This window comes from Cornus florida, unplaced genomic scaffold, assembly GCF_030987335.1.
Source record: "Cornus florida cultivar Cherokee Brave unplaced genomic scaffold, ASM3098733v1 CherokeeBrave_3.0.0_Hap2_Chr08, whole genome shotgun sequence".
Lineage (NCBI taxonomy): Eukaryota > Viridiplantae > Streptophyta > Magnoliopsida > Cornales > Cornaceae > Cornus > Cornus florida.
Genome location: NW_026775578.1, coordinates 91705103 through 91728769, shown reverse-complemented (window position 1 = coordinate 91728769; position 23667 = coordinate 91705103).

The window sequence follows — 23667 nt, the reverse complement described above, 5'->3', positions numbered from 1 at the left end:
CTTCATAGGTAACTCGAATAAGTGAATCTCAAAACTCTCATTTTCTTTCAAAGATTCAATCTTTTTACATTAAAAAGGTCTAGTGACACACTAGTACCTTTACTGAGGTATTTTCTTTCAAAGATTCAATCTATACTCTGTAAAACACTCTTCGGGACATCAAAGGTAACTTGAGTAAGTTTCACTTAAAACTCTCATTTTCTTTAAAAGATTCAATCTATATACATTGAAAAGGTCTAGTCACATAATAGGTTCTTTAGTTGAGATATTTTCATTCAAAGATTTAATATTTAGTTATTACAACACGATTCGCGACTTCATAGGTAACTCGTATAAGTTAATCTCAAAACTATCATTTTATTTCAAAGATTCATTCTTTTTACATTAAAAAGGTCTAGTGACATACTAGGTACCTGTATTAGGGTATTTTCATTCAAAGATTCAATCTTTACTCTGTAAAACACTCTACGGGACGTCAAAGGGAACTCGAATAAGTTTAACTCCAAAGATTCAATATTTATACATTGAAAAGGTATAGTGACATAAAAGGTACCTTTATTGAGGAACTTTTATTTAAAGAATCAACATATACTCATTAAAACAGTCTTCTCGACTTCATAGGTAACACGAATAATTTTAAATTAGTAGTATTATTTTGTTTCAAAGATTCAATCTATATACATAAAAAAGGTTTACTGACATAAAAGGTACTTTTATTGAGATATTTTCAATCAAAGATTCGATCTTTACTCATTAAAACACTCTTTGCCACTTCAAAGGTAACTCGAATAAGTTTCACTCAGAACTCTCATTTTATTTCAAAGATTCAATCTGTATAAATTAAAAAGGTTTAGTCATATAATAGGTTCCTTTATTGAGGTATTTTCGTTCAAAGATTTAATCTTTAGTCATTAAAACTTGCTTCGCGACTTCATAGGTAACTCGAATAAGTTAATCTCAAAACTATCATTTTATTTAAAAGATTCAATCTTTTTACATTAAAAAGGTCAGGTGACATACTAGGTACCTTTATTAAGGTATTTTCATTCAAACATTCAATCTTTACTCTGTAAAACACTCTACGGGATGTCAATGGGAACTCGAATAAGTTTAACTCAAAAACCTCATTTTCTTTCAAAGATTCAATCTTTATACATTGAAAAGGTCTAATGACATAAAAGGTACCTTTATCGAGGCACTTTCATTTAAAGATTCAACATATACTCATTAAAATATTCTGTACGACTTCGTAGGTTACACGAATAATTTTAAATTAAAACTCTGGTTTTGTTCCAAAGATTGAATCTATATACATTAAAATGGTTTAGTGACATAAAAGGTAGTTTTATTGAGATATTTTCAATCAATGATTCGATTTTTACTCTTTAAAATACGCTTCGCCACTTCATAGGTAACTCGAATAAGTTTAAATCAATACTCTTATTTTCTTTCAAAGATTTAGCGTTTATACATTAAAAAGGTCTAGTAACTTGATAGGTACTTTTATTGAGGTATTTTCATTTAAAGATTCTATTTTTACTCATTAAAACACTCTTCGTGACGTCAAAGGGAACTCGAATAAGTTTCACTCAGAACTCTCTTTTTCTTTCAAAGATTTAATTTTTATACATTAAAAAAGTCTAGTCACATAATAGGTTCCTTTATTGAGGTATTTTCATTCAAAGATTTAATCTTTAGTCATTAAAACACGCTTCGCCACTTCATAGGTAACTTGAATAAATTAATCTCAAAACTCTCATTTTCTTTCAAATATTCAATCTTTTTACATTAAGAAGGTCTAGTGACATACTAAGTACCTTTACTGAGGTATTTTCATTCAAAGATTCAATCTATACTCTGTAAAACTCTTCGGGAACTCGAATAAGTTTCACTCAAAACTCTCATTTTCTTTAGAAAATTCAATCTTCATACATTAAAAAGGTCTAATCATATAATAGGTTCCTTTGTTGAGATATTTTCATTCAAAAATTTAATATTTAGTTATTACAACACGATTCGCGACTTCATAGGTAACTCGAATAAGTTAATATCAAAACTATCATTTTATTTCAAAGTTTCATTCTTTTTACATTAAAAAGGCATATTGACATACTAGGTACCTTTATTATGGTATTTTCATTCAAAGATTCAATCGTTACTCTGTAAAACACTCTGCGGGACGTCAAAGGAAACTCGAATAAGTTTAACTCAAAAACTTTAGTTTCTTTCAAAGATTCAATATTTATACATTGAAAAAGTCTAGTGACCTAAAAGGTACCTTTATTGAGGAACTTTCACTTAAAGATTCAACATAAACTCTTTAAAATAGTCTTCGCGACTTCATAGGTAACATGAATAATTTTAAATTAATACTCTTGTTTTGTTTCAAAGATTCAATCTATATACATAAAAAAGGTTTACTGACATAAAAGGTATTTTTATTTAGATATTTTCAATCAAAGATTCGATATTTACTCATTAAAACACAATTTGTCACTTCATAGGTAACTCGAACAAGTTTAAATCAATACTCTTATTTTCTTTCAAAGATTCAGCGTTTATATATTAAAAAGGTTTAGTAACATAATAGGCAACTTTATTGAGGCATTTTTATTCAAATATTCAATTTTTACTGATTAAAATACTCTTCGGGACGTCAAAGGGAACTCGAATAAGTTTCACTTAAAACTCTCATTTTCTTTCAAAGATTCAATCTGTATACATTAAAATGGTCTAGCCACATAATAGGTTCCTTTATTGAGGTATTTTCATTCAAAGATTTATACTTTAGTCATTAAAACACGCTTCGCGACCTCATAGGTAACTCGAATAAGTTAATCTCAAAACTATCATTTTATTTCAAAGAATCAGTCTTTTTACATTAAAAAGGTATAGTGACATACTAGGTACCTGTATTAGGGTATTTTCATTCAAAGATTTAATCTTTACTCTGTAAAACACTCTACGGGACGTCAAAGGGAACTCGAATAAGTTTAACTCCAAAGATTCAATATTTAAACATTGAAAAGGTCTAGTGACATAAAAGGTACCTTTATTGAGGAATTTTTATTTAAAGATTCAACATATACTCATTAAAACAGTATTCGCGACTTCATAGGTAACACGAATAATTTTAAATTAGTAGTATTATTTTGTTTCAAAGATTCAATCTATATACATAAAAAAGGTTCACTAACATAAAAGGTACTTTTATTGAGATATTTTCAATCAAAGATTCGATCTTTACTCATTAAAACACTCTTTGCCACTTCAAAGGTAACTCGAATAAGTTTCACTCAAAACTCTCATTTTCTTTCAAAGATTCATTCTCTATAAATTAAAAAGGTTTAGTCATATAATAGGTTCCTTTATTGAGGTATTTTCGTTCAAAAATTTAATCTTTAGTCATTCAAACTTGCTTCGCGACTTCATAGGTAACTAGAATAAGTTAATCTCAAAACTCTCATTTTCTTTCAAAGATTTAATCCTTTTAAATTAAAAAGGTCTAGTGACATACTAGGTACCTTTACTGAGGTATTTTCATTCAAAGATTCAATCTATACTCTGTAAAACACTCTTCGGGACGTTAAAGGGAACTCGAATAAGTTTCACTCAAAATTCTTATTTTCTTTAAAAGATTCAATCTTTATACATTAAAAAGGTCTAGTCACATAATAGGTTCCTTTGTTGAGATGTTTTCATTCAAAGATTTAATTTTTATCTATTACAACACGATTCGCGACTTCATAGGTAACTCGAATAAGTTAATCTCAAAACTATCATTTTATTTGAAAGATTCAATCTTTTTACATTAAAAAGGTCTAGTGACATACTAGGTACCTTTATTAAGGTATTTTCATTCAAACATTCAATATTTACTCTGTAAAGCACTCTACGGGATGTCAATGGGAACTCGAATAAGTTTAACTCAAAAACCTCATTTTCTTTCAAAAATTCAATCTTTATACATTGAAAAGGTCTAGTGACATAAAAGGTACCTTTATCGAGGTACTTTCATTTGAAGATTCAATATATACTCATTAAAATATTCTGCGCGACTTCGTAGGTTACAAGAATAATTTTAAATTAAAACTCTTGTTTTGTTCCAAAGATTCAATCTATATATATTAAAAAGGTTTAGTGACATAAAAGGTACTTTTATTAAGAAATTTTCAATCAAAGATTCGATCTTTACTCATTAAAACACATTTCGCCACTTCATAGATAACTCGAATAAGTTTAAATCAATACTCTTATTTTTCTTTCAAAGATTCAACGTTTATACATCAAAAAGGTCTACTAACATAATAGGTACCTTTATTGAGGTATTTTCATTCGAAGATTCTATTTTTACTCATTAAAACACTCTTCGTGACGTCAAAGGGAAATCGAATAAGTTTCACTCAAAACTCTCATTTTCTTTCAAAGATTCAATTTTTATACATTAAAAAAGTCTAGTCACATAATAGGTTCCTTTATTAAGGTATTTTCATTCAAAGATTTAATCTTTAGTCATTAAAACACGCTTCGCGACTTCATAGGTAACTCGAATAAGTTAATCTCAAAACTCTCATTTTCATTCAAAGATTCAATCTATACTATGTAAAACACTCTTCGGGACGTCAAAGGGAACTCGAAAAAGTTTCGCTCAAAACTCTCATTTTCTTTAAAAGATTCAATCTTTATACATTAAAAAGGTCTAGTCATATAATAGGTTCATTTGTTGAGATATTTTCATTCAAAGATTTAATATAGAGTCATTACAACACGATTCGCGACTTCAGAGGTAACTCGAATAAGTTAATCTCAAAACTATCATTTTATTTCAAAGATTCATTCTTTTTACATTAAAAAGGTCTAGTGACATACTAGGTACCTTTATTAAGGTATTTTCATTCAAAAATTCAATCTTTACTCTATAAAACACTCTAGGGGACGTCAAAGGGAACTCCAATAAGTTTAACTCAAAACCTTATTTTCTTTCAAAGATTCAATATTTATGCATTGAAAGGTCTAGTGACATAAAAGGTACCCTTATTGAGGAACTTTCATTTAAAGATTCAAAATATACTCATTAAAACAATCTTAGCGACTTCATAGGTAACATGAATAATTTTAAATTAATACTCTTGTTTTGTTTCAAAGATTCAATCTATATACATTAAAAAGGTTTACTGATATAAAAGGTACTTTTGTTGAGATATTTTCAATCAAAGAATCGATCTTTACTCATTAAAACACTCTTCGCCACTTCATAGGTAACTCGAATAAGTTTAAATCAATACTCCTATTTTCTTTCAAAGATTCAACGTTTATACATTATAAAGGTCTAATAACATAATAGGTACCTTTATTGAGGTATTTTCATTCAAAGATTCAATTTTTATTGATTAAAATACTCTTCGGGATGTCAAAGGGAACTCGAATAAGTTTCACTCAAAACTCTCGTTTTCTTTCAAAGATTATATCTGTATACATTAAAAAAGTTTAGTCATATAATATGTTTCGTTATTGAGGTATTTTCACTCAAAGATTTAATCTTTAGTCGTTAAAACACACTTCGCGACTTCATATGTAACTCGAATAAGTTAAACTCAAATCTCTCATTTTCTTTCAAATATTCAATCTTTTTACACTAAAAAGGTTTAGTGACATACTAGGTACTTTTGCAGAGGTATTTTCATTCAAAGATTCAATCTATACTCTGTAAAACACTCTTCGGGACGTCAAAGGGAACTCAAATAAGCTGAACTCAAAAACCTTATTTTCTTTGAAAGATTCAATATTTATACATTGAAAAGGTCTAGTAACATAAAAGGTACCTTTATTGAGGAACTTTCATTCAAAGATTCAACATATACTCATTAAAACAGTCTTCGCGACTTCATAGGTAACACGAATAATTTTAAATTAATAGTCTTGTTTTGTTTCAAAGATTCAATCTATATACATTAAAAAGGTTTACTGACATAAAAGGTACTTTTATTGAGATATTTTTAATCAAAGATTCGATCTTTACTCATTAAAACACTATTTGCCACTTCATAGGTAACTCGAATAAGTTTAAATCAATACTCTTATTTTCTTTCAAAGATTCAATGTTTATACATTAAAAAGGTCTAGTAACATAATTGATACCTTTATTGAGGAATTTTTTTTTCAAAGATTCAATTTTTACTGATTAAAATACTCTTCGGGACATCAAAGGGAACTCGAATAAGTTTCGCTCAAAACTCTCATTTTCTTTCAAAGATTCAATATGTATACATTAAAAAGGTTTAGTCATCTAATAGGTTCCTTTATTGAGGTATTTTCGTTCAAAGATTTAATCTTTAGTCATTAAAACATGCTTCGCGACTTCGTAGGTAGCTCGAATAAGTTAATCTCAAAACTCTCATTTTCTTTCAAAGATTTAATCTTTTTACATTGAAAAGGTCTAGTGACATACTAGGTACTTTTACCGAGGTATTTTCATTCGAAGATTCAATCTATACTCTGTAAAATACTCTTCGGGATGTCAAAGGGAACTCGAATAAGTTTCACTCAAAATTCTTATTTTCTTTAAAAGATTTAATCTTTATACATTAAAAAGGTCTAGTCACATAATAGGTTCCTTTGTTGAGATATTTTCATTCAAAGATTTAATTTTTAGTTATTACAACACAATTCGCGACTTCATAGGTAAATCAAATAAGTTAGTCTCAAGACTATTATTTTATTTCAAAGATTCAATCTTTTTACATTAAAAAGGTCTAGTGACATACTAGGTACCGTTATTAAGGTTTTTTCATTCAAAGATTCAATCTTTACTTTGTAAAACACTCTACGGGACGTCAAAGGGAACTCGAATACGTTTAACTCAAAAACCTCATTTTCTTTCTAAGATTCTATCTTTATACATTGAAAAGGTCTAGTGACATAAAAGGTACCTTTATCGAGGTACTTTAATTTAAAGATTCAACATATACTCATTAAAATATTCTGTGCGACTTCGTAGGTTACACGAATAATTTTAAATTAAAACTCTTGTTTTGTTCCAAAGATTCAATCTATATACATTAAAAAGGTTTAGTGACATAAAAGGTACTTTTATTGAGATATTTTCAATCAAAGATTTGATCTTTACTCATTAAAACATGCTTTGCCACTTCATAGGTTACTTGAATAAGTTTAAATCAATACTCTTATTTTCGTTCAAAGATTCAACGTTTATACATTAAAAATGGTCTAGTAACATAATAGGTACCTTTATTGAGGTATTTTCATTCAAAGATTCTATTTTACTCATTAAAACGCTCTTCGTGACATCAAAGGGAACTCGAATAAGTTTCACTCAAAACTCTCATTTCTTTCAAAGATTCAATTTTTATACATTAAAAAAGTCTAGTCACATAATAGGTTCCTTTATTGAGATATTTTCATTCAAAGATTTAATCTTTAGTCATTAAAACACGCTTCGCGACTTCATAGGTAACTCGAATAAGTTAATCTCAAAACTCTCATTTTCTTTCGAAGATTCAATCTTTTTACATTAAAAAGGTCTAGTGACATAGTAGGTACCTTTACTGAGGTATTTCCATTCAAAGATTCAATCTATACTATGTAAAACACTCTTCGGGACGTCAAAGGGAACTCGAATAGGTTTCGCTCAAAACTCTCATTTTCTTTAAAAGATTCAATCTTTATACATTAAAAAGGTCTAGTCACATAATAGGTTTCTTTGTTTAGATATTTTCATTCAAAGATTTAATATTTAGTCATTACAACACGATTCGCGACTTCGTAGGTAACTCGAATAAGTTAATCTCAAAATTATCATTTTATTTCAAAGATTCAATCTTTTTACATTACAAAGGTCTTGTGACATACTAGGTACCTTTATTAAGGTATTTTCATTCAATGATTTTGTCACGCCCCTAGACCGTAGTCCGGATTGTGAACACAACACACAAATAATCACAGTCTCGAAATCACTGAATATCCCTGTAACCTATCTGAACCACACATCCACCTATCTATTTCTCTTTATAAAATCAAGACTGAAAATAAATAGATATGATGCAAATATTAAAACTTTAAAGTTTTAAAATATGAAAGAAAATTTATTACATGCCAAGAAAATTCTAGGAAATATAATACAAAACATAGTCTATTATGCGAAATATAACACAACAACACCAGCCCCGACTCTGTCTACAGCTGAGGAGGAACACCCTCCACACCATCCATGCTATGACCTGAAAAGATGTGAATAAAATAGGAATGAGCAACCACAGCTCTGTAGGAATTGCCTAAAGCGCACTCCTTAATACCTCCGTGAGTCCAAACAAAGAATAGACAAAGGATAATGGGATCATAAAAACTTGGGAAAGAAATAATGTCATGTAGGATAATAAAATGAAGTGCCATGCAATGCGGATGCTAATGCTAATGCCACAGACACTTCTCACTTCCCAAAAATCCAATTTCCATCACAAAAAGTTAATGTAATCCGGCCAGAGCTGCTCCTTGTACCACGAGAAGAGAATTGATCATCTATCCCTGATCCAAGGCAACTCCTTGTAATCATTTGGGGCCTAGTGACACAATTATGCGTAGGCAACTCTTACGTCTTTTCTAGATTTCCATTAACTACACAGACAAGGCAACTCCTTGTCCGGTTTTGAAATCATTGAATCAATCCCACTTTCCTAACTCACGGATACAAGGCACCTCCCTGTTATCCGGTTTTCAAAATCATTTTATTGAACTTTCACTTCCTTTTTCCATTCTAACCTTAACCCCATGACCATGCAAGATGAATGCACATTTGTGTCATGTTCTGAAGTTTCTAAACAGTAAACAGTTCACATGCAGCATTTTACTTCCATCTTTGAAAATTCATAACAAATTCAATAAGTCAAATTGAGTGATTCCAAAGCCTAATGAAAGCTTAAACAATGTACTTTGAGAGTGTTAATTTAGTTTAACAAAATCCCTTCCCAATTGGAACAGTTTTGACCCAAAAGTTCGGCCAAGCAGTTTCAGCATCAGTTTAGGTTGTTTATACACTTTGCAACTCAAATTGAAAGAGATAACTCACTAAAGGCAAAGGAATTGAGAGTTAGACAATCTTACCTCAAAGGAAGCTTGAACACTTGCTTAACAATTCAAAACCACACCAAAAATGGATCAAAATCAACAACTAGAAGGTGAAGAACACTTTCCTTTTTTGTTTGCAACCAAAACCCTCTTCTTTTAACACCACTTTCCAAACCCAGCAACAAAAGAAATGGACTCAAGTTTGTTATCAAAAGAACCCTCACTATCTAAGAAACATTTTTCCTTCACAAAGCCCCGTCAAAATCCCAACACAAAGCTTCCAAAATTTAGCTTAAAAGGTATCACTATGGAAAGGAAGTAGAATGCACGAAAATTGGGTTTTGCCAAAATGGTTTTTAAGAACAAAATACTAGGCATACTATATGTTATAAAATGAATGGATATGGTGCAATCACATATACCCACACATGTCATCACCTCCAAGGATTAAAACAAAAATCATAAGAAATGACTCAAAAGTCCTTTTATTTCCTACTAAATACCATTCATGCCATTTGCATGACAAAAGTCAAGAATATCCTTTCACAACCAACCAAATGCCAATTATGCTATTTTGTATAGTATAGTCTATAATATTTCTTAACACATAATAATGTTTAATTCAAATTTGCAAACTAATCATATTTTTGACAATAAAAAAAAAATGCATGAATGCTAAAATGTTCGAAAAAATGATAAAAATGCAGGTCCTCACAGATTCAATCTTTACACTGTAAAACACTCTACGGGATGTCAAAGGGAACTCGAATAAGTTTAACTCAAAAACCTTATTTTCTTTCAAAGATTAAATATTTATACATTGAAAAGGTCTAGTGACATAAAAGGTACCTTTACTGAGGAATTTTCATTTAAAGATTCAACATATACTCATTAAAACAGTCTTCGCGACTTCATAGGTAACGCGAATAATTTTAAATTAATACTCTTATTTTGTATCAAAGATTCAATCTATATACATTAAAAAGATTTACTAACACAAAAGGTACTTTTATTGAGATATTTTCAATCAAAGATTCGATCTTTACTAATTAAAACACTCTTCGCCAATTCATAGGTAACTCGAATAAGTTTAAATCAACACTTTTATTTTTTTTCAAAGATTCAACAATTATACATTAAAAAGGTCTAGTAACATAATAGGTACCTTTATTGAGGTATTTTCATTCAAAGATTCAATTTTTACTGATTAAAATACTCTTCGGGACATCAAAGGGAACTCGAATAAATTTCACTCAAAACTCTCATTTTCTTTCAACGATACAATCTGTATACATTAAAAAGGTTTAGTCATATAATAAGTTCCTTTATTGAAGTATTTTCATTTAAAGATTTAATCTTTAGTCATTAAAACACGCTTCGCGACTTCATAGGTAACTCGAATAAGTTAATCTCAAAACTCTCATTTTCTTTCAAAGATTCAATCTTTTTACATTAAAAAGGTCTAGTGACATACTAGGTACCTTTACTGAGGTATTTTCATTCAAAGATTCAATCTATACTCTGTAAAACACTTTTTAGGACGTCAAAGGGAACTCGAATAAGTTTCACTCAAAACTCTAATTTTCTTTAAAAGATTCAATCTTTATACATTAAAAAGGTCTAGTCACATAATAGGTGCCTTTGTTGAGATATTTTCAATCAAAGATTTAATATTTAGTCATTACAACACAATTCGCGACTTGAAAGGTAACTCGAATAAGTTATTCTCAAAACTATCATTTTATTTCAAAGATTTAATCTTTTTACATTAAAAAGGTCAAGTAACATACTAGGTACCTTTATTAAGGTATTTTCATTCAAAGATTCAATCTTTACTCCGTAAAACACTCTACGGGACATTAAAGGGACTCGAATAAGTTTAACTCAAAAATCTTATTTTCTATCTAAGATTCAATCTTTATACATTGAAAAGGTCTAGTGACATAAAAGGTACCTTTATCGAGGTACTTTCATTTAAAGATTCAACATATACTCATTAAAATATTCTGCGCGACTTCGTAGGTTACACGAATAATTTTAAATTAAAACTCTTGTTTTGTTCCAAAGATTCAATTTATATACATTAAAAAGGTTTAGTGACATAAAAGGTACTTTTATTGAGATATTTTCAATTAAAGATTCGATCTTTACTCATTAAAACACGCTTCGCCACTTCATAGGTAACTCGAATAAGTTTAAATCAATACTCTTATTTTCTTTCAAAGATTCAACGTTTATACATTAAAAAGGTCTAGTAACATAATAGGTACCTTTATTGAGGTATTTTCATTCAAAGATTCTATTTTTACTCATTAAAACGCTCTTCGTGATATCAAAGGGAATTCGAATAAGTTTCACTCAAAACTCTCATTTTCTTTCAAAGATTCAATTTTTATACATTAAAAAAGTCTAGTCACATAATAGGTTCCTTTATTGAGATATTTTCATTCAAAGATTTAATCTTTAGTCATTAAAACACGCTTCGCGACTTCATAGGTAACTCGAATAAGTTAATCTCAAAACTCTCATTTTCTTTCAAAGATTCAATCTTTTTACATTAAAAAGGTCTAGTAACATATTAGGTACCTTTACTGAGGTACTTTCAGTCAAAGATTCAATCTATACTCTGTAAAACACTCTTCGGGACGTCAAAGGGAACTGGAATAAGTTTCACTCAAAACTCTCATTTTCTTTAAAAGATTCAATCTTTATACATTAAAAAGGTCTAGTCACATAATAGGTTCCTTTGTTGAGTTATTTTCATTCAAAGATATAATATTTAGTCATTACAACAGGATTCGCGACTTAATAGGTAACTCGAATAAGTTAATCTCAAAACTATCATTTTATTTCAAAGATTCATTCTTTTTACATTAAAAAGGTTTAGTGACATACTTGGTACCTTTATTAAGGTATTTTCATTCAAAGATTCAATCTTTACTCTGTAAAACACTCTACGGGACGTCGAAGGGAACTTGAATAAGTTTAACTAAAAAACCTTATTTTCTTTCAAAGATTCAATATTTATACATTGAAATGGTCTTGTGACATAAACGGTACCTTTATTTAGGAACTTTCATTTAAAGATTCAACATATACTCATTAAAACAGTCTTCGCGACTTCATAGGTAACACGAATAATTTTAAATTAATACTCTTGTTTTGTTTCAAAGATTCAATCTATATACATTAAAAAAGTTTACTGACAGAAAAGGTACTTTTATTGAGATATTTTCAATCAAAGAATCGATCTTTACTCATTAAAACACTCTTCGCAACTTCATAGGTAACTCGAATAAGTTTAAATCAATACTCTTATTTTTTTTCAAAGATTCAAAGTTTATACATTAAAAAGGTCTAGTAACATAATAGGTATCTTTATTGAGGTATTTTCATTCAAAGATTCAATTTTTACTGTTTAAAATACTCTTCGGGACGTCAAAGGGAACTCGAATAAGCTTCATTCAAAACACTCATTTTCTTTTAAAGATTCAGTCTATATACATTAAAAAGGTTTAGTCATATAGTAGGTTCCTTTATTGAGGCATTTTCATTCAAAGATTTAATCTTTAGTCATTAAAACACACTTCATGACTTCATAGTTAACTCGAATAAGTTAATTTCAAGACTCTCATTTTCTTTCAAAGATTCAATCTTTTTACATTAAAATGGTCTAGTGACATACTATGTACCTTTACTGAAGTATTTTCATTCAAAGATTCAATCTATACTTTGTAAAACACTCTTCGGGACGTCAAAGGGAACTCGAATAAGTTAGACTCAAAAACCTAATTTTCTTTGAAAGATTCAATCTTTATACAACGAAAAGGTCTAGTGACATAAAATGTACCTTTATTGAGGTACTTTCATTTAAAGATTCAACATATACTCAATCGAACACTCTTCGCGACTTCTAGGTAACACGAACAATTTTAAATTAAAACTCTTGTTTTATTCCAAAGATTCAATCTATGTGCATTAAAAAGGTTTAGTGACAGAAAAGGTACTTTTATTGAGATATTTTCAATCAAAGATTCGATTTTTACTCATTAAAACACGCTTCGCCACTTCATAGGTAACTCGAAGAACTTTAAATTAATACTCTTATTTTCTTTCAAAGATTCAACGTTTATACATTAAAAAGGTCTAGTAACATAATAAGTACCTTTATTGAGGTATTTTCATTCAAATATTCTATTTTTACTCATTAAAACACTCTTCAGGACGTCAAAGGGAACTCGAATAAATTTCACTCAAAACTCTAATTTTCTTTAAAAGATTCAATCTTTATACATTAAAAAGGTCTAGTCACATAATAGGTTCCTTTGTTGAGATATTTTCATTCAAAGATTTAATATTTAGTGATTATAACTCGGTTCGCGACTTCATAGGTAACTCGAATAAGTTAATCTCTAAACTATCATTTTATTTCAAAGATTCAATTTTTTACATTAAAAAGGTCTCTGATATACTAGGTACCTTTGTTAAGGTATTTTCTTTCAAAGATTTAATCTTTACTTTTTAAAATACGCTACGGGACGTCAAATGGAACTCGAATAAGTTTAACACAAAAGTCTCATTTTGTTTCAAAGATTCAATCTTTATATATTGAAAAGGCCTAGTGACATAAAAGGTACCTTTATTGAGGTACTTTCATTTAAAGATTCCACATATTCTCATTAAAACACTCTTCGAGACTTCTAGGTAACACGAATAATTTTAAATTAAAACTCTTGTTTTGTTTCAAAGATTCAATCTATATGCATTATAAAGGTTTGGTGACATAAAAAGTACTTTTATTGAGATATTTTCAATCAAAGATTCGATCTTTACTCGTTAAAACACTCTTCGCCACTTCAGAGGTAACTCGAATAAGTTTAAATCAATGATCTTATTTTGTTTTAAAGATTCAACGTTTATACATTAAAAAGGTCTAGTAACATAATAGGTACCTTTATTGAGTTATTTTCATTCAAAGATTCTATTTTTACTCATTAAAACACTTTTCGGTACATCAAAAGGAACTCGAATAAGTTTCGTTCAAAACTCTCATTTTCTTTTAAAGATTCAATCTGTATACATTATAAAGGTTTAGTCATATAATAGGTTCCTTTATTGAGGTATTTTCATTCAAATATTTAATCTTCAGTCATTTAAACACGCTTCGTGACTTCATAGCTAACTCGAATAAGTTAATCTCAAAACTCTCATTTTCTTTCAAAGATTCAATCTTTTTACATTAAAAAGGTCTAGTGACATACTAGATACCTTTACTGAGGTATTTTCATTCAAAGATTCAACCTATTCTCTCTAAAACACACTTCGGGATGTCAAAGGGAACTCGAATATGTTTCACTCAAAACTCTCATTTTCTTTAAAAGATTCAATCTTTATACATTAAAAAGGTCTAGTCACATAATAGGTTCTCTTGTTGAGATATTTTCATCCAAAGATTTAATATTTAGTCATTACAACACGATTCACGACTTCATACATAACTCGAATACGTTAATCTCAAAACTATCATTTTATTTCAAAGATTCACTCTTTTTACATTAAAAAGGTTTAGTGACATACTAGGTACCTTTATTAAGGTATTTTCATTTAAAGATTCACTCTTTACTCTGTAAAACACTCCACGGGAAGTCAAAGGGAACTCGAATTAGTTTAACTCAAAAACCTCATTTTCTTTCAAAGATTCAATCTTTATACAATGAAAAGGTCTAGTGACATAAAAGGTACCTTTATTGAGGTCCTTTCGTTCAAAGATTCAACATATACTCATTAAAACACTCTTCGCGACTTCTAGGTAACACGAATAATTTTAAATTAAAACTCTTGTTTTGTTTCAAAGATTCAATCTATATGCGTTAAAAAGGATTAGATACATAAAAGGTACTTTTATTAAGATATTTTCAATCAAAGATTCGATCTTTTCTCATTAAAACACTCTTCGCCACTTCATTGGTAACTCGAATAAGTTTAAATCAATACTCTTATTTTCTTTCAATGATTCAACGTTTATACATTCAAAAGGTCTAGTAACATAATAGGTGCCTTTATTGACGTATTTTCATTCAAAGATTCTATTTTTACTCATTAAAACACTCTTCGTGACGTCAAAGGGAAATCGAATAAGTTTCACTCAAAACTCTCATTTTTTTTCAAAGATTCAATTTTTATACATTAAAAAAGTCTAGTCACATAATAGGTTCCTTTATTGAGGTATTTTCATTCAAAGATTTAATCTTTAGTCATTAAAAGACGCTTCGCGACTTCATAGGTAACTCGAATAAATTAATCTCAAAACTCTCATTTTCTTTCAAAGATTTAATCTTTTTACCTTAAAAATGTCTAGTGACATACTAGGTACCTTTACAGAGGTATTTTCATTCAAAGATTCAATTTATACTCTGTAAGACATACTTCGGCACGTCAAAGGGAACTCGAAGAAGTTTCACTCAAAACTCTCATTTTCTTTAAAAGATTCAATCTTTTTACATTAAAAAGGTCTAGTCCCATAATAGGTTCCTTTGTTGAGATACTTTCATTCAAAGATTTAATATTTAGTCATACAACACGATTCGCGACTTCATAGGTAACTCGAATAAGTTAATCTCAAAACGAACATTTTATTTCAAAGATTCAATCTTTTTACATTAAAAAGGTCTAGTGACATACTATGTACCTTTTTAAAGGTATTTTCATTCAAAGATTCAATCTTTCCTCTGTAAAACACTCTACGGGACGTCAAAGGGAACTCGAATAAGTTTAACTAAAAGACCTTATTTTCTTTCAAAGATTCAATATTTATACATTGAAATGGTCCAGTGACATAAAAGGTACCTTTATTGAGGAACTTTCATTTAAAGATTCAACATATACTCATGAAAACAGTCTTCGCGAATTCATAGCTCACACGAATAAATTTAAATTAATACTCTTGTTTTGTTTCAAAGATTCAATCTATATATCTTAATAATGTTTACTGACATAAAAGGTACTTTTATTGAGATATTTTCAATCAAAGATTCGATCTTTACTCATTAAAACCCTCTTCGCCACTTCATAGATAACTCGAATAAGTTTAAATCAGTACTCTAATTTTCTTTCAAAGATTCAACGTTTATACATTAAAAAGGTCTAGTAACATAATAGGTAGCTTTATTGAGGAACTTTCATTTAAAGATTTAACATATACTAATTAAAATATTCTGCGCGACTTCATAGGTAACACGAATAATTCTAAATTAATACTCTTGTTTTGCATCAAAGATTCAATCTATATACATTAAAAAGGTTTACTGACATAAAAGGTATTTTTATTGAGATATTTTCAATCAAAGATTCGATCTTTACTCATTAAAACACTCTTCGCCACTTCATAGGCAACTCGAATAAGTTTAAATCAATACTCTTATTTTCTTTCAAAGATTCAACGTTTATACATTAAAAAGGTCTAGTAACATAATAGGAACCTTTATTGAAGTATTTTTATTCAAAGATTCTATTTTTACTCATTAAAACATTCTTCGTGACGTCAAAGGGAACTCGAATAAGTTTTACTGAAAACTCTTATTTTCTTTCAAAAATTCAATTTTTGTATATTAAAAAAGTCTAGTCACATAATAGGGTTCCTTTATTGAGGTATTTTCATTCAAAGATTTAGCCTTTAGTTATTAAAACACGCTTCACGACTTCATAGGTAATTCAAATAAGTTAATCTCAAAACTCTCATTTTCTTACAAAGATTCAATCTTTTTACATTAAAAAGGTCTAGTGACATACTAGGTACCTTTACTGAGGTATTTTAATTCAACTATTCAATCTATACTTTGTCAAACGCTCTTCGGGACGTCAAAGGGAACTCGAATAAGTTTCACTCAAAACTCTCATTTTCTTTAAAAGGTTCAATCTTTATACATTAAAAAGGTCTAGTCACATAGTAGGTTCCTTTGTTGAGATATTTTCATTTAAAGATTTAATACTTAGTCATTACAACACGATTCGCGACTTCATAAGTAACTCGAATAAGTTAATCTCAAAACTATCATTTTATTTCAAAGATTCAATCTTTTTACATTAAAATGGTCTAGTGACATACTAGGTACCTTTATTAAGGTAGTTTCATTGAAAGATTCAATTATTACTCTGTAAAACACTCTACCGGACGTCAGAGGGAACTCGAATAAGTTTAACTCAAAAACCTTATTTTCTTTCAAAGATTCAATATTTATACATTGAAAAGGTCTAATGACATAAAAGGTACCTTTATTGAGGTATTTTCATTTAAAGATACAACGTATACTGATTAAAACAGTCTTCGCGACTTCATAGGTAACACGAATAATTTTAAATTAATACTCTTGTTTTGTTTCAAAGATTCAATCTATATGCATTAAAAAGGTTTACTGACATAAAAGGTACTTTTATTGAGATATTTTCAATTAAAGAATCGATCTTTACTCAATAAAACACTTTTCGCCACTTCATAGGTAACTCGAATAAGTTTAAATCAATACTCTTATTTTTTTTCAAGAATTCAAAGTTTAAATATTAAAAAGGTCTAGTAACATAATAGGTACCTTTTTTTGAGGTATTTTCATTCAAAGATTTAATTTTTACTGAGTAAAATACTCTTCGGGACGTCAAAAGGAACTCGAATAAGTTTCATTCAAAACACTCATTTTCTTTCAAAGATTCAATCTGTATACATTAAAAAGGTTTAGTCATATAATAGGTTCTTTTATTGAGGTATTTTCATTCAAAGATTTAATCTTTAGTCATTAAAATACGCTTCGCGACTTCATAGGTAACTCGAATAAGTTAATCTCAAAACTCTCATTTTCTTTCAAAGATTCAATCTTTTTACATTAAAATGGTCTAGTGACATACTAGGTACCTTTCCTGAAGTATTTTAATTCAAAGATTTAATCTATACTTTGTAAAACACTCTTCGGGACGTCAAAGGGAACTCAAACAAGTTAAACTCAAAAACCTAATTTTATTTCAAAAATTCAATCTTTATACATTGAAAAGGTCTAGTGACTTAAAATGTACCTTTATTGAGGTACTTTCATTTAAGGATTCAACATATACTCAATTAAACACTCTTCGCGACTTTTAGGTAACACGAATAATTTTAAATTAAAACTCTTGTTTTATTCCAAAGATTAAATCTATGTACATGAAAAAGGTTTAGTGACATAAAAGGTACTTTTATTAAGATATTTTCAATTAAAGATTCGATCTTTACTCATTAAAACACGCTCCACCACTTCATAGTTAACTCGAATAAGTTTAAATCAATACTCTTATTTTATTTCAAAGATTCAACGTTTATACATTAAAACGGTCTAGTAACATAATAGGTACCTTTATTGAGGTATTTTCATTTAAAGATTCTATTTTTACTCATTAAAATACTCTTCGGGACGTCAAAGGGAACTCGAATAAGTTTTATTCAAAAATTCAATCTGTATACATTAAAAAGGTTTAGTCATATAATAGGTTCCTTTATTGAGGTATTTTCATTCAAAGATTTAATTTTTAGTTATTAAAACACGTTTCGCGACTTCATAGGTAACTCGAATAAGTTAATCTCAAAACTCTCATTTTCTTTCAAAAATTTAATCTTTTTACATTAAAAAGGTCTAATGACATACTAGGTACCTTTATTAAGGTATTTTCATTCAAAGATTCAATCTTTACTCAAAACTCTCATTTTCTTTAAAAGATTCAGTCTTTATACATTAAAAAGATCTAGTCACATAATAGGTTCCTTTGTTGAGATATTTTCATTCAAATATTTAATATTTAGTCATTATAACACGGTTCGCGACTTCTTAGGTAACTCGAATAAGTTAATCTCTAAACTATCATTTTATTTCAAAGATTCAATCTTTTTACATTAAAATAGTCTACGGACATACTAGGTACCTTTATTAAGGTATTTTCATTCAAAGATTCAATATTCACTCTGTAAAACACACTACGAGACGTCAAAGGGAACTCGAATAACTTTAACTCAAAAACCTCATTTTCTTTCTAAGATTCAGTCTTTATACATTGAAAAGGTCTAGTGACATAAAAAGTACCATTATTGAGGTACTTTCATTTAAAGGTTCCACATATATTCATTAAAACACTCTTCGCGACTTCTAGGTAACACGAATAATTTTAAATTAAACTCTTGTTTTGTTTCAAAGATTCAATCTATATGCTTTAAAAAGGTTTGGTGACATAAAAGGTACTTTTATTGAGATATTTTTAATCAAATATTCGATCTTTACGCATTAAAACACTCTTCGCCACTTCATAGGTAACTCGAATAAGTTCAAATCAATACTCTTATTTTTTTTCATAGATTCAATGTTTATACATTTAAAAGGTCTAGTAACATAATAGGTACCTTTATTGTGGTATTTTCATTCAAAGATTCAATTTTTACTGATTAAAATACTCTTCGGGACGTCAAAGCGAACTTGAATAAGTTTCATTCAGAACACTCATTTTCTATAAAAGATTCAATCTGTGTACATTAAAAAGGTTTAGTCATATAATAGATTCCTTTATTGAGGTATTTTCATTCAAAGATTTAATCTTTAGTCATTAAAACACGCTTCGCGACTTCATAGGTATCTCGAATAAGTTAATCTCAAAACTCTCATTTTTTTTCAAAGATTCAATCTTTTTACATTAAAAAGGTCTAGTGACATACGAGGTACCTTTACTTAAGTATTTTCAACCAAAGATTCAATCTATACTTTGTAAAACACTCTTCGGGACGTCAAAGGGAACTCGAATAAGTTAAACTCAAAAACCTAACTTTCTTTCAAAGATTCAATCTTTATACATTGAAAAGGTCTAGTGACATAAAATGTACCTTTACTAAGGTACTTTAATTTACAGATTCAACATATACTCAATTAAACACTCTTCGTGACTTCTAGGTAACACGAATAATTTTAAATTAAAACTCTTGTTTTGTTCCAAAGATTCAATCTGTATACATTAAAAAGGTTTAGTGACATAAAAGGTACTTTTACTGAGATATTTTCGATCAAAAATTCGATCTTTACTCATTAAAACACGCTTCGCCACTTCATAGGTAATTCGAATAAGTTTAAATCAATACTCTTATTTTATTTCAAAGATTCAACGTTTATACATTAAAAAGGTCTAGTAACATAATAGGTACATTTATTGAGGTATTTTCGTTCAAAGATTCTATTTTTATTCATTAAAATACTCTTCGGGAAGTCAAAGGGAACTCGAATAAGTTTCACTCAAAACTCTCATTTTCTTTAAAAGATACAATCTTTATACATTAAAAAGGTCTAGTCACATAATAGGCTCCTTTGTTGAGATATTTTCATTCAAAGATTTAATATTTAGTCATTACAACACGGTTCGCGACTTCATTGGTAACTCGAATAAGTTAATCTCTAAACTATCATTTTATTTTAAAGATTCAATCTTTTTACATTAAAAAGGTTTACTGACATACTAGGTACCTTTATTAAGGTATTTTCGTTCAAAGATTCAATCTTTACTCTTTAAAACACTCTACGGGACGTCAAAGGGAACTCGAATAAGTTTAACACAAAAACCTCATTTTCTTTCAAAGATTCAATCTTTATACATTGAAAAGTTCTAGTTACATAAGAGGTACCTTTGTTGAAGTACTTTCATTTAAAGATTCCACATATACTCGTTAAAACACTCATCGAGACTTCTAGGTAACACGAATAATTTTAAATTAAAACTCTTGTTTTGTTTTAAAGATTCAATCTATATGCATTAAAAAGGTTTGGTGATATAAAAGATACTTTTATTGAGATATTTTCAATCAAAGACTCGATCTTTACTCATTAAAACACTCTTCGCCACTTCAGAGGTAACTCGAATAAGTTTAAATCAATAATCTTATTTTCTTTCAAAGATTCAAGTCTTATACATTAAAAAGGTCTAGTAAAATATTAGGTACCTTTATTGATGTATTTTTATTCAAAGATTCTATTTTTATTCATTAAAACACTCTTCGGGACGTCAAAAGGAACTCGAATAAGTTTCATTCAAAACTCCTATTTTCTTTCAAAATTCAATCTATATACATTAAAAAGGTTTAGTCATATAATAGGTTCTTTTGTTGAGATATTTTCATCCAAAGATTTAATATTTAGTCATTACAACACCATTCGCGACTTCATAGGTAACTCGAATAAGTTAATCTCAAAACTATCATTTTCTTTCAAAGATTTAATCTTTTTACATTAAAAAGGTCTAGTGGCATACTAGGTACCTTTATTAAGGTATTTTCATTCAAAGATTCAATCTTTACTTTGTAAAACACTCTACGGGAAGTCAAAGGGAACTCGAATTAGTTTAACTCAAAAATCTCATTTTCTTTCAAAGATTCAATCTTTATACATTGAAAAGGTCTAGGGACATAAAAGGTACCTTTATTGAGGTACTTTCGTTTAAAGATTCAACATATACTCATTAAAACACTCTTCGCGACTTCTAGGTAACACGAATAATTTTAAATTAAAACTCTTATTTTGTTTCAAAGATTCAATCTATATGCATTAAAAAGGTTTAGAGACATAAAAGGTACTTTTACTGAGATATTTTCAATCAAAGATTCGATCTTTACTCATTAAAACACTTTTCGCCACTTCATTGGTAACTCGAATAAGTTTAAATCTATACTCTTATTTTGTTTCAATGATTCAACGTTTATATATTAAAAAGGTCTAGTAACATAATAGGTACCTTTATTGAGATATTTTCATTCAAATATTTAATTTTTACTCATTAAAACACTCTTCGTGACGTCAAAGGGAAGTCGAATAAGTTTCATTCAAAACTCTCGTTTTCTTTCAAAGATTCAATTTTTATACTTTAAAAAAGTCTAGTCACATAATAGGTTCCTTTATAGAGGTATTTTCTTACAAAGATTTAATCTTTAGTCATTGAAACACGCTTCGCGACTTCGTAGGTAACTCGAATAAGTTAATCTCAAAACTCTCATTTTCTTTCAAAGATTTAATCTTTTTACATTAAAAAGGTCTAGTGATATACTAGGTAGCTTTACTAAGGTATTTTCATTCAAAGATTCAATCTATACTCTGTAAAACACTCTTCGGGACGTCAAAGGGAACCCGAATAAGTTTTACTTAAAACTCTAATTTTCTTTAAAAGATTGAATCTTTATACATTAAAAAGGTCTGGTCACATAATAGGTTCCTTTGTTGAGATATTTTCATTCAAAGATTTAATATTTAGTCTTGATAACACGATTCGCGACTTTATAGGTAACTCGAATAAGTTAATCTCAAAATTATCATTTTATTTCAAAGATTCAATCTTTTTATTAAGGTACTTTCAATCAAAGATTCAATCTTTACTCTGTAAAACACTCTATGGGACGTCGAAGGGAACTCGAATTAGTTTAACTCAAAAACCTCATTTTGTTTCAAAGATTCAATCTTTAAACATTGAAAAGGTCTAGTGACATAAAAGGTACCTTTATCGAGGTACTTTCATTTAAAGATTTAACATATACTCATTAAAATATTCTGCGCGACCTCGTAGGTTACACGAATAATTTTAAATTAAAACTGTTGTTTTGTTCTAAAGATTCAATCTACATACATTAAAAAGGTTTAGTGACATAAAAGGTACTTTTATAGAGATATTTTCAATGAAAGATTCGATCGTTACTCATTAAAACACGCTTCGCCACTTCATAGGTAACTCGAATAAGTTTAAATCAATACTCTTATTTTATTTTAAAAATTTAGCGTTTATACATTAAAAAGGTCTTTTGACATACTAGGTACCTTTACTGAGGTATTTTCATTCAAAGATTCTATCTATACTCTGTAAAACACTCTTCGGGACGTTAAAGGGAACTCGAATAAGTTTCACTCAAAACTCTCATTTTCTTTAAAAGATTCAATCTTTATACATTAGAAAGGTCTAATCACATAATAGGTTCCTTTGTTGAGATATTTTCATTCAAAGATTTAGTATCTAGTCATTACAACACGATTCGCGACTCCATAGGTAACTCGAATAAGTTAATCTCAAAACTATCTTTTTATTTCAAAGATTCAATCTTTTTACATTAAAAAGGTCTAGTGACATACTAGGCACCTTTATTAAGGTATTTTCATTCAAAGATTCAATCTTTACTCTGTAAAACACTCTACGGGACGTCAAAGGGAACTCGAATAAGTTTAACTCAAAAACCTTATTTTCTTTCAAAGATTCAATATTTATACATTGAAAAGGTCTAGTGACATAATTGGTACTTTTATAGAGGAACTTTTATTTAAAGATTCAATATATACTCATTAAAACAGTCTTCACGACTTCATAGGTAACACGGATAATTTTAAATTAATACCCTTATTTTGTTTCAAAGAATCAATCTATATACATTAAAAAGGTTTACTGACATAAAAGGCACTTTTATTGAGATATTTTCAATCAATGATTCGATCTTTACTCATTAAAACACTCTTCGCCATTTCATAGGTTACTCGAATAAGTTTAAATCAATACTCTTATTTTCTT